Here is an 11,841-nt window from a genome sequence, read left to right as displayed (position 1 = left end):
ATTATGTTGAAGACAACACTTAACGCAGTGTAAAGTACCTTCCCCTTTTTTAAAAAAGTCATCACTTTCTCCCTCTCAGTGACCCTTCCTTCCCTCTCCCATGTCACAGCCACTGTCTTTGGTTCCCTTACCCTGCCGTGCCCTCATGCAAATTGAGGATTGTGATCAGGTGCTAAAAATCCTCCAACACAGATTGCATGATGACACTCTTACATTTTTATTATATATAAGATATACACCAGTGTTGAAGGAGGCGTAGCAAAATGAGAATTAACTGGCTTGCCTCCAGCAGCTAAATGATCTTCAACAGTGGACAGCCTTGTAAGAGCCTGAGTCCAATTTGAAATAGGGAAGACACAGCCCATCTGAAGACAACAGTACCTTTGGAATTTGACTGAGGGCCAGCCAAATTGTAACATGCAACTAAAACATCATTTAAACATTGACATATTTAAGTATCGAGTGTGTATCTCATTTAATACACAGGTTTTAAAAGAATGAAATAGCAGCAGCTGGGGGTGCTGATAGACGGATTGGATCATAGCAGGCATGGAGGGAATATTTAACCCTTTCCTCCTCTTCCAGTCCTGAGGAAAATCCCTCTCCTGAATCTGGATGTTGTTTTATGGGAAACTGCTTCTGGTTGTTTGTCTCCACAGAAAGGATGGAGGCCAAATTGCTTGCTGCACTCTGAGCAAGCGGAATGTGTATGGTAGGGGTGGATTGATGAGTGATTAACTTAAGCAACAATTAAATAGCAATGGTTAATTTACTGCCACCCATGATGAAGGAATGACACGGTCACATTTGTTGTCAGTCACATGAACATCAGCAGAGTAGTTATTTTTTGTTTATGCAAGTGGGAAATAACTACAATTCAAACACTACAGTGCCAACATGCATAGTACTTTTCATTGGGTCATATTCTCTCTCTCTCCCCCCCCCCCCGGACAAAGACAATGAATCTTTAACAAGATGTGTGACAGGCAGAAATTCAACACAACCTTTTTCTAGCTGATAACAAGTGGTGTGAAAAATGGTATCTCTTAAATCAGTTGTTAAAAGATACAGCGCCCCTAAGGCAGGAAAATGTGACAACAGTAACTTTAAAATAATTGAACAGAGACCCACATTATTTTGGTAACTCTTCTTAAATATTTGCTCCGTACCTCTAAAACTACAGTCCTACACATCAGAATAAAAGAACACACTAGTAAGTAACCATGCCTAGTGTTGATTTTAGTTCAAGAGGAATATTGCAGTGACATACAGTATCTTGGATGCGCAGTTGTGAGCTTCAATCAACAGCAGCCTTCGTTGAGCAGCAGCTGTGGAAGGGGACACAGGGCTTTTCATCAAGCTAGAACAGGGGTCGGCAAGGTTGACCTCACCTGGGCCGGTTCTCTCCAGCGGAGATCCCTCAGTGGGCCGGATCACATGCGCTCCTGATTTCCGGCGTCTGTGTCTGCGCAGACACAATTTCCAGCACTGCGGAAGCAAGTCCCCGTGCCGCGCTGCGCCGGTTTAGTGCAGCACGCAGGGACTCGCTGTGTGGGCGGCTCAGTTCAGGGGTGGCTCGTGGGCTGGTAAAACGGCCCCCATGGGCTGCTTGTGGCCCATGGGCCTTAGGTTGCCAACCCCTGAGCTAGAACAGTGGTCTATCTTGCCCAATATTGTCTACATCACATGTCCTAACCTAGTCCTTCAGATGTTAGGAAGTAGAGCTCCCATCACTCTCCCCTCTAAGTTCCAGTCCTGCCCGGGAGGTTGCATTCATAGTCCTCAGGGTACGCCAGCCGCCTACGTGTGCGTTGCAGCCTGGGGTATTCCCTGGTCAGGGGTTCGGGTTCTGGCTCATGTTCCGAGGATGCTGGCTGCGATGGGGCCGTTTGGTCTGGCACAACCGGCTCGCTCAGTTGTAGCTCTGATTCTGGTGTCCTTTTGGCCTCGCTGGTCCTCTCTGTATTTACTGATTCTGCCTCCCCTGCGGGCCCCTCCTGCTCTGTGGGCCTCACTTCCCCACTGTTCCCTTGGGACTCCTCTGACCTGTCCTCCTCCTGGATTTCTCCTGGGAATCGTCGCTGTAGCTGGTTGCCAGCTTTGCCCCCCATCCGTTAGCACCTCGTACGACCTTGAAGACTATGAATGCAACCTCCCGGGCAGGACTGGAACTTAGAGGGGAGGGGTGTTATGTACTGAGTTGAATAGGATCCAAAATGCAGCCGTCGGATTGGTCCTAGAACAATAGGATTCAGAATGCAGGTTACAGACGCTTCAGGTTATAGACTCCGCTAACCCAGAAATAGTACCTTGGGTTAAGAACTTTGCTTCAGGATGAGAACAGAAATTGTGCGGTGGCGGCGCAGCAGCAGCGGGAGGCCCCATTAGCTAAAGTGGTACCTCAGGTTAAGAACGGTTTCAGGTTAAGAACGGACCTCCAGAATGAAGTAAGTTCTTAACCTGAGGTACCACTGTATTGGCAATGCTAGCTGGGGCAGACAGGAGTGGTAGTCCAAAACATCTGGAGGACATTAAGTTGGGGAAGGCTGGTCTGAACAGGCTACCTTCAGCAATTCATTGTTTCAGGCAGACATTTGTTTACCTTGAAATTATTATTTGTCCAGACGGCCAGATTATTTGTCCTGCCCTTTCTCTAATGGGTCAAAACAATAACAACATACATGCCTTGGCCTATTTTATCCTTGCATTGCAAGGCTTACAGCAACTGTGCAAGGTAGGTTAGGCTGAGAGATAGCATCTAGCCCAATTAGCTTCATAGATGAGTAAGGAATGTGAACCTAGGTCTCCCTGATCCAAATCCTACATACTAACTGGTACACCACACTGGTCTTCAATGTCCTATATTATTTTGTGACTGGTAATGTGGCAATCTAGCTTTGTGTGTGTGTGAGAGAGAGGGGGGGGGGGAGGGAGGCAGAATATACATATTCAAATATCAGTGTTTGTACAGTAAAAAAACCCTGTACATTGTATTGAAGCAGAATTGTTAAATATTTGGAATGACTTCAGGCTAGTATGGGGCATAAAAATAAAAACTAGCACATTTACACTCAAACAACAACAACAATTTTATTATATATACCCCCCAACCCTGAAATCTGGTTGCATTTCCCCAGCCACTCTGGGCAGCTTACAGAATATATAAAACATAATAAAGCATCAAACGTTAAAAACTTCCTGATACAGGGCTGCCTTCAGATGTCTTCAAAAGAGGTGTGTGTACGCGCATGCTTTGTCAAAGTTGCAATCTCAGGAATTATAGATAATTGTACATGTCAGGAAGATACATTGCAGAGTTTTCTTGGGAGTTCTGAAATAACAAGATTCTTATGCGATCAGCCAGGAACAGAATTAAGGTGCAACCAGCAGATATTTACAAGAAAACACCAATGGGAAACTAGCGGGATCGAGGACCACCAGCTGACCAAAAAGAAACAAGCAAACCATGGTCTGGCTTGCTCTTTGAACCAGATTCAGCTACCCTCTTATACTAGTGGAAGCCAGTGGAAGGACTTTGGCAGCAAAACAGGACTATCCCACTCCCCAAAATGCTTTCTGGAAGGTTGAGAGACCTCCCCCCCGGGAGAAGAGGAGAGATTGTTCCATCAGTGGAAGCATTTCTGTTTGCCTGATGGAAGGATCTCCTTAGCCACTACACTGAATTCCATCCAGTGCCTTTCATAGTACCTTCATCTGTTGAAATCAGCCCTGGCAACTTCTCACAGCCTACAGATGTGCTAATGTCTGCAGATCAGGCAACTGTTAAAATCTTGGGAGCAGAAGCAGCCCTAATGGGATTACTCCAGTGTTTATTACTCCAGGGATTACTCTGATGGTGTTTCCTGCTTGGCAGGGGGTTGGACTCGATGGCCCTTGTGGTCTCTTCCAACTCTATGATTCTATGATTCTATATGGTCTGATTGTGAAGTAGCTAAAAAAATTGCCGGAGTGTTTTAGGATAAAAGTGTGGGCAACTTTAATCCTTTACTCACTGGTACTCACATCATTCACACACCTTGCTTCCAAATCCTCTGTGTCTAAGACCTAATGAACTGAGGCATTACTCTGGGCTGGGTGGGAGCTCTGAGTTGACGCAGACGGAAATTCTTTAGATGATATTTGAGGACTCAGTCAATACAACAGTCTAGTGCCAAGTCTCAGAAGTGGCATGAAACCTTTATTTTGGCTCTAGAGAGCATCATTAAAACAATGGAGGCCTTTTTTGTGCATAGATCAACTGAATATTTGATCAAATTACCTGCACTTAGGCAAAAAACAAACAAATTAGAAAAGCTCTCCCACCATTAGTCTCTTTGTTTGGTTTTTGTTATTAGCCCTGCAATTATTCTTTGACATTTTTGTGCTGGGTGAGCTCACCTTGGCTTGATTCAAAATCAGCTCAGTAGTTATGAGCTTTCTCAACAGGCATTCAGAAAAATTTGTTTTGAATGTTGTTGTTGTTGTTCTTCTTCTTCTTCGCATGTAATGACCTTACAATGACACTTTTTTCGGGGGCGGGGGGAAGCATTAGGATGACTACTGAACCAATGTTAGGATGGTTTCCCTGTTGCTTCCTACTGCAGAGAAGTGAGGTGGGATTGATTTGCCTTTTTAAATGAAGTGGCCCGAGCTGGTGGTTAAAAACGTAAGCTTGAACAAGCATGTTGCAGTGGTTCTCTCCAAGCTTCCATCATGCTTTCCACACTCCTTCCTACTGCCTCCAAGTCCAGGAGAAAACAAGGATCATTGCAGAAGCTGCAGTGCACATATTTAAGCTTAAAAAATAAAACAAAACCACTTCCCTCAGCCACCTTGTTTAGGAAGGTGAACTGAGTACATTTGTCATTTGCCCTAATCTCAAATGGTCAAAAACAGATGGTTGCACATATTTGCACAGCCCATCTTTATTCCTGTAATGCTCATCTTTATTCCTGATATTAAAAGACAATGAGATACTTTTCTATTGGAACTTTCTGGGATTATTAAGTATAGCAATAGTGTGTTGTTCTGTTATTTCTTTGTTGTTGTTTTGTTTCTGTTGTGTGCTCTTATATAAGCCCCTAAAATAAAACCACTATGTTTACTGATAATGTGATAATTGGTTGTAATGGCCTCTGTTGTCTTCTATACCAGCCCTTTTGGCTGATTCCAAGGGGGAAAGAAGACTAGATTTCACATTCAGATGGCATCACACATATCTGTATTATCATAATCCCCATTGCCACCTGGGAATTGTAGCTTGGTTTCAATGGGTGTGAGCCGCTTGGAAATTCTTCTTCTCCCCCTCCCCCGCAAAACCCCCCACCCTAACTTGAAAGAGCAGGGGAATGAGGTCAGCAGCCCATAAAACATGTCCAGTATATCTGAAGGAGCATCTCCACCCCCATCGTTCAGCCTGGACACTGAGGTCCAGCACCGAGGGCCTTCTGGCGTTTCCCTCACTGTGAGAAGCCAAGTTACAGGCAGAGGGCCTTCTCTGTGGTGGCGCCCTCCCTGTGGAATGCCCTCCCACCAGATGTCAAAGAGAACAACTACCAGACTTTTAGAAGACATCTGAAGGCAGCCCTGTTTAGGGAAGCTTTTAATGTTTGATGTATTATGGTATTTTAATATTTTTTTGGAAGCTGCCCAGAGTGGCTGGGGAAGCCCAGCCAGGTGGCTGGAGTATAAATAAATTATTATTATTATTATTATTATTATTATTATTATTATTATTATTATTTGCAAGTGACAATCATAAGAAAGCCAAATAAATAAAATACATTTCAAACAAAAGATGGTTTGGTTGGGTGTTTTGGTCACTGGGTTCACAACATTCAGGAAGAATTGCATTCCTAGTAAGGGGCCAATGTCTGTGCATGTGCTTGTAAGGCAGCCAACTCCATGGCTCATGTAGTTTCACATCAATCAATGGGTTGTTTCCAAGCAAAAGGCCATTCACAAAACTGATCTTCCCCTTGTCTGTTTCCACACAATTCCATACACCCCCTACTCTGCACATTGCAGCCTCTCACAGAGGATTTCTCTGTCTAATTTTAGGTCATTCAGAGGACCTTTCCTGACTCTCTCAGGAAGTTTTACAGGCATCAGAGGAGGAAACATGAAATATTGATTGTGCAGGTGACCTAATGCAATGCAACCTAATGAGAGGTACATCAACGATAAGGGAATAATATTAAATAATTTCTGGGCATGTGACTACAAAGCAGCTGGCTTTGGACCTCTACTTTGTTGAATACTGAGTGCACATGTGCAGAATCTCTTTTAACCTTTTGAGAAGAACTTCTCACCAGATGATTTGTAATTATTATTCATTCTTTTGATGATTATTTATACTCCACTTTAAAAAAGGTATGTTTTCCTGAAGGTGGCTGACTGGATGAAAGCAACAACACAATCATAAAAAAAATTTAGAATATGCAATCACAAGCAGCTAAAACATATTAGCATGGGGGGGAATATTCTAAACAATAATACAGCCAAGTATTATGAGTTGGACAAATTTGTATGCCAAACTAATTATGAACTTTGGCGCCATCATTAATTATAATGAGTAAACCATGTGCTTTTTTTTTTTTTTTTTTTGTGTCTTTCTAAGCTGCGATGCCAAAAAGTGACACAGTCCTTTTCAAAGTGTGGAAAGAGACAATAATTTCCAGACTTGTGATTTCAGCAAGTTTGATCCTGGGACAATCTGTTTCTTAAAGGTCTATCTGAATCAATGCTAGATTTTTATTTGGTGCAAAACAAAACACACGCACACACAAATAGGGATGCCAGATTTGGCAATGTCTCCTCTTTCCTAATTCCAGTTGCAATTAAAATTAGGATGCTGCATTTGCTGCTACTTGTGGAATAGCCAACACTGTGAGCAGATAAAGCGGACTTTTGTGCTAAAAACTATTCTCCTGTTCATCTGTCTGCTGAGGATGATAATACTGATCCTCTGGGCCATGGCGGCACATTTACATTCATATGCTTCTTGATGACTCTATTTTACCTGCCCATTAAGCAGGGGAGCGGGACCATCTGCATAGCAGATACTCAGATTAAGACTATTGTTTGAGGAATAATGATGAGCTCTTTCTTCAGAGTTTCCTGTGCTGTCAGAAAGATTTATTTCACCAGAGCAAATGGGAAGGCTATGCTAATATATAGAACTGGTGCCAACAGGATGGATATGCTATGCCCATAGCTGTCAACGTTTCCCTTTTTTAAGGGAAATTCCCTTATTCTGAATAGGATTCCTCGCAAGAAAAGGGAAAAGTTGACAGCTATGGCTACGCCTGATGTGTTGACTGCATCAATTTTAATAGAATGTTTAATGCAGTGGCGGGGAACCTCTGGGTCATGGACCAAAAGTGGTTCCCCAGTCCTCTTTGCTGGGACTCTCTCCAAGCCACTCTCCCCACCTCACCAGTTCTGTTCTGTATCCTACTTGAATGCTTTTGCCTGTCTAGAACATGTCCTTGGAACTGTGATAACCCCTACCTCCTGCTTGCCTGTGTGTGGGCATGTAGAATGAAGTCTACTACAGAAAAGGCAAGAGTTGTTAAACCTCAAAGAAAGAAGCTGGTGAGATCTGAAATCCCAACAAGAGTTCCATCAGTTACTCCATCCACTTCTGCCTTTGGCCCTGTTTTGTGATTCCCCCTCACCCCAAAGGTTGTCCACAATCTATATACTGTGTGGTACCGTAGTTGCCAAGTGGTGTTCACTGAGATTACGAAACAGATATAACAGAGTTAAAACCATTAACCATAATATCAGAGAAGCTAGTTTAAAATGCCTGCTGATATGACCCTCCCCCCAAGGACCTCAATGATTGAACAGGGATATAAGGAATCTTAAGGTATCCCGGACCCAAGTTGTTAAGGATCTTGTAAATTAATACAATGGTACCTCTGGTTACGTACTTAATTCGTTCCGGAGGTCCGTACTTAACCTGAAACTGTTCTTAACTTGAAGCACCACTTTAGCTAATGGGGCCTCCTCCTGCTGCTGCTGCCGCCGTGCGATTTCTGTTCTCATCCTGAAGCAAAGTTCTTAACCCAAGGTAATATTCTGGATTAGCGGAGTCTGTAACCTGAAGCGTATGTAACCCAGGGTACCACTGTACAGTGGTACCTCGGTTCTTGAACGTAATCCATTCCAGAAGACTGTTTGACTTCCGAAACTTTCAAAAACTGAGGCACAAAGGGCTGGTTGCAAGTTCAATTGAAAAACACGCAGCGGAAGCTGTTCAACTTCTGAGGCACATTCGAAAACAGAAGCAATTACTTCCGGGTTTTCGGCATTCAAAAACTGAAACATTCGCCTTATGAGATACTCGAAAACTAAGGCACCACTGTACAAGAATTAATTTAGACTCCTGCACCTCCTGTACCTTCTATTCAGAGTCCCGGGAGAGCTTCTATTGGTGCCAGCTTGTATTAACATAACTGGATATTCATTTTAAACCATGCTTTAAAAACATTATTAGTTTGGCTTTCTGAATTACCAACTGTCAGGGTGTCACACATTGTCAATGGGGCTGTTGTCACCTGTTTGGCAGAAGTGGTTTGTTCATTTAAAGCAAAGCAAAATAAACACCGGAGCAGAGACTAGTTCTTTTCTGTTGCATGTGTCCAAGTGAGTTGGCTGTGACACTTGTAAACATCTGTGATAAAGGCACTGATAGTACAAGGTGGATAGCACAAAACAAGATACTGAGAGCACCCAAGAGGGACTAGAACAAGCTGCAGAGCGGAGCGCTAGGGATTCAGGGCTGGTTTATGTGACAGTAGCAAGCTTGAGCAAAGTCTGTAGATATGTTACTCCCTCCAACGCAGCCCACCAGGGACTTCAAGTGCGTAGAATCAATGTTGTGTGTCACAAAGCTTAGGCCAGCATGCAGGATCCCAGCTGCATGCTGCTGCCTCCAGCAAGTTAAGCAGCTGTCAGGAAGGTGGATAATCCAGATACAGGTAATAACATTTTATAGCAAAACCACATCTGCCAACAAATTTAGGTGAACGCATTGTGCTTTTGGAAAAGTGCTAGACAATCACTTCTCATCTTTCTTACTTTTTTTTTCTTTTATCAAATCAAGTGTGGAGAGAGAGAAATGCAGAACAGCAAGCAAAGAATAAAATCCAGCCATCAGTTCTTCAGCTTGTACATTAAAGAAGTTACGCTGATTTCTGCTAACAGAAAAGCTGCTCCTTGAAATGTTGTCACCTGTTTATAGTTCCCCGTGAACAAAGATCCCATTAAGCAGACTGCACAGCCATACAGACACATTAGTTGCGCAGAGAGCAAGCTGAGACACGTGTAGGAATGCTGAGCAACATGTGCAGCAGCAAGCTATCCCCATCGTACGGCTAAAGGCACAACATAGATCTCATGATAGATTTTCAGGGTGAGGTTAAGAAGCAGCACATAAAATCGAGTTGATGCTATTAGGCAATTTAATGCTGTTGAATGTACACCAAAGTTTTAATGCAGAACCCAAATTCAGAAAAAGAAAGAAAAGGTGGAGGGGTCTTGATAGTCATCTTTCTTCAGCATCTCTCTTCTTCCAATTCTATGATTCTTCAAAACAAAACATATCAGGACTGAAGCACCTCTGGCCTAGAAGCTCTTTCCCTTAAACCTAGGTGTGTGAGAGAGGTGTGTGGTCTGTTAGTCAAAACATGCTCAAACTCTCTCTTCTTAATATTACCCCATACATTCAAGCGTTGAAAATCTGAATTCAAGGCAATACAGTGGTACCTCGGGTTAAGTACTTAAATTCGTTCCGGAGGTCCATTCTTAACCTAAAACTGTTCTTAACCTGAAGCACCACGTTAGCTAATGGGGCCTCCTGCTGCTGCCGTGCTGCTGGAACATGATTTCTGTTCTTATCCTGAAGCAAATTTCTTAACCTGAAGCACTATTTCTGGGTTAGCGGAGTGTGTAACCTCAAGCGTATGTAACCTGAGGTACCACTGTATGTGGAACTGAGCCCTATCTCCAATTAAGCTTTACTTTCATTTGCCATGAAATATAATGCTCCTGTTTAATAACTGACCAGATCAAGCAATCATTTCCATCAATAACTGACAAGTTAAAACAGGCGTTTCCATCAAATGCTTCTTCTAATGCAATATGTTGCTCAACAGTTGTTTTACTACAGAATCCTGTTACGGATAGATATTATGAATTAGGGCTGCAATATTTTTCTTGTTTGGAGATCGTTTTCAAAGGAAGCATCAAATAACTGTATTTCCATTGCAGGGGATGTCTTGCAGCTGAGCTGTAGTTGTTTTTACAATGCATGATAAAACAATAATGATATGACTCCAATGACTGACTGAAACGTCTAAGCTCTGCTATGGCAAAATAAATGACACACTTTTGCAATGATGTGACATGATGGCATCTACGTGTTATTGACACTACTCACAGTCTACCTATTTGACAGCATCCAAGCTGCCATGACCTGTGTAATGCTGATATACTATACCAGAGAGCGGCTTGAAAATTCTATTGTCAAAACTTGTTACCAGAAACTAAAATTTAAAAGTAACCAGAGCTGTGTTGCAAAACAAATTCCTTCCTCACAGTCCTATTTATACCTGATTCTAAGTCACACAGATAGACCATTTGGATTGATCATGGAAATTCTGAGTTCTAATCTTTGTTGAGCCACAGAATCACTAAGTGGCCTATATGGGAACATTATTCACCTTCTCTGAGAAGCATCAGCAAATGAGTGTTTTGTAAGGTGGCTAGTGAAGTTCTACCTAATTATAAATTACAACTAGGTGTCTTCCTGCAGAACCTGCAGGCCCTTCGCTGTCCTTTCCACATCTAGACACACAGGCATTTTTGTACCTGTGCTTGTGCACCTTAAAACTTCCTATCCAAATTATGCAATAACAAATGTTACCAGACCTTAGTTATCATATTTCATTCACAACGCGCTCATGATAGGATTTTAGGGTGGGTGGGGCTTGCATGCATTTCCATTTGGTGTTGCTTTAAAAATAAATAAATACGACAGCACAGTTTTTAACACGGAAATCTTGCACATGGAAATCTTGTATTAAAGAGGTATTTTAAAGTCCCAACTTATGTACTAGAAATATAAAGGTAAAGGTAAATGACCCATGGATGGTTAAATCCAGTCAAAGGCAACTATGCGGTGTGGTGCTCCTCTCGCTTTCAGGCCAAGGGAGCTGGTGTTTGTCCGCAGACAGCTTTCCGGGTCATGTGGCCAGTTGACTAAACCACTTCTGGCACAACAGAACACCGTGAAAGAAGCCAGAGCGCATGGAAAGGCTGTTTACCTTCCTGCGACAGTGGTACCTATTTATCTACCAGCACTCATGTGCCTTGAAACTGCTAGGTTGGCAGGAGCTGGGACAGAGCAACGGGCAAGCTCACCCTGTCACACAGATTCAAACCACCGACCTTCCGATCAGCAAGCCCAAGAGGCTCGGTGGTTTAGACCACAGCGCCACCCGCGTCCCACTAGAAATACAGGCTCTGAGGAAATCCCCCACATGTAATGTGCAGAGAGATCTTGAGATAATATTTCCGGTGGACTGTGTTGCTGAATTTGAACATGCCTTCAGTATGCTGCAATTAGTTAACATTGGCACACAGCATCACTGGAGTTTCCAGAAGCAAAATGGCTAGGCTGTGCTCATGTGAGGAGCAAACGGAAGTAGGGGTGTGGTAATAGAGGCCACCCACCAAAATATCCACACACACCTGTCAAACCACCCACTGCAAAAATGTGCTAATGAGCTTCCATGTTGGCAATGACCCTGGATGTGTAATGGGTTATTTTTA

The 11,841-nt window shown here is 43.1% G+C and overlaps 1 long non-coding RNA gene across 2 annotated transcripts; it reads left to right on the top strand.

The window, feature by feature from the left end:
* Positions 1–5,765: 5,765 nt before the first annotated feature.
* Positions 5,766–10,448, top strand: LOC308474145. Of its 2 annotated transcripts, none has more exons than XR_013984526.1 (3): positions 5,766–6,171; positions 8,001–8,077; positions 10,279–10,448. It is a non-coding gene; the product is annotated as an uncharacterized lncRNA (long non-coding RNA). The 2 variants fall into 2 exon arrangements; XR_013984527.1 differs by lacking the exon at positions 10,279–10,448 and adding an exon at positions 9,113–9,759.
* The last annotated feature ends 1,393 nt before the right edge of the window (positions 10,449–11,841 follow it).

This window comes from Podarcis pityusensis, assembly GCF_964106645.2.
Source record: "Podarcis pityusensis genome assembly, chromosome: 1".
In the NCBI taxonomy this organism is placed as follows: domain Eukaryota; kingdom Metazoa; phylum Chordata; class Lepidosauria; order Squamata; family Lacertidae; genus Podarcis; species Podarcis pityusensis.
Note: the sequence above shows the minus strand (reverse complement) of the source record. Positions and strands in the feature narration are given on the sequence as shown.